The sequence below is a fragment of the Nematolebias whitei genome, chromosome 2 (genome assembly GCF_014905685.2).
Source record: "Nematolebias whitei isolate Nwh7 chromosome 2, NemWhi1, whole genome shotgun sequence".
Taxonomy (NCBI): Eukaryota; Metazoa; Chordata; class Actinopteri; order Cyprinodontiformes; family Rivulidae; genus Nematolebias; species Nematolebias whitei.
This window is the reverse complement of record NC_056499.1, coordinates 25613371-25614788: the sequence shown is the minus strand read 5'-3', so window position 1 is coordinate 25614788 and position 1418 is coordinate 25613371.

Below are 1418 nucleotides of genomic sequence, written 5' to 3'. Positions count from 1 at the left end.
TTTTTTCAAACTTATTTAAGTTGGTGCGTATTGATATAAAAATAAAAAGTACACCTCCATCATAATTCTTCTCCAGCTGCTCCACTTGTCAAGGATGTTGATTTAGCTGCAACCCTCTATTTCCTCCATTATCCACAATTTCTACAATTAACGACAACACTGTATTTAAAACAAACTTGCAGGGAAACAACACATTTTCAGACTTTGTGGTCTTACTTTATCTTCCTCTCACCCTGCACAAAGACTTTTAATCATCCCAATATGATTTAGTCACTTTTAAACAATAATGATCACGGGAAGAAGCGTCATTTGGGACTAGGTGATCAATCAGAGGCTCATTCAGCTTTAATTCATGTAGATGCACACCTAATACTCATTACAAAGATGCAATTTCCAGCCAGTCAACATAGATTAATGGGGATCCATCTCTCCCAGTGTTTTTCTGTGTGGTGCCATGCCTTCAGCAGGATAGATGGCTTTCATACAGACACAAGTTGTCCGCAGGCTCATTTGTTTGATCGACATGCTTATGACAAACTGGCTGGCTGACGGCATATTCATGAGACGGCGATCAAAGTGACAGAGAGCAGAGTTTTGCTTTGGTAATTTTAGAGTTCAGAGTGACATATGAACAGGATTTCACACACAGATGTGTCCACTCAGTGTTTTTAAAAATGTTGCAATGCAACATCTTGTCATTTCCTTTAATTCATTGTTATCTGAAAAAATAAATCACAGAAATATGTACAGTATATGTATAGTAACAAACAAACAAACATAAAAAGACAAAACAAAATTATATATATATATATATATATATATATATATATATATATATACAATAGAAAAGGTCTCAATCTGTTAGCAAAACCATGTTGCAGCAGCAGAAGTAGATAGTTTAGTATTTAAAGGTGAAGTCTCTTTGTTCCAGTAAGTTTAGCTTGTTTTTACAAAAATAAAAGAAAGAAATTCAAAAATGACGTTTTAAATATTTCTAAATCAAAATGTATTTCCTCTTAAAGTTACAGTTTCCATTCCAGATACTGAGGTTTGCAGATAATTTATTACTTGTTTGGGTGTGTGTGTGTGTGTGTGTGTGTGTGTTAACAAAAAAAAGTCACACACGTTTAAAAAGTTAAGTTGTTTGTACAAATTTATTATTATTTTTAATCTCTCTTTTTTATTTTCATACTTTTTTTGGGAGGGGGGGGCACAGGAGGTGGATGGAGTGGGGGTTTGTCTATGCTTTTATAAAACATGATGTATCTTTTATAAAACCAGTTCTCACTGATATGTGACCACTTTTATCACATTTATAATCTGAAACTTCACTTATTTTGTAGAAAAATATTAAATACATGAACACACACTTGCATCTGGTGTTTTATGAACATGTTTAAAATGATCTTATTTTCCAT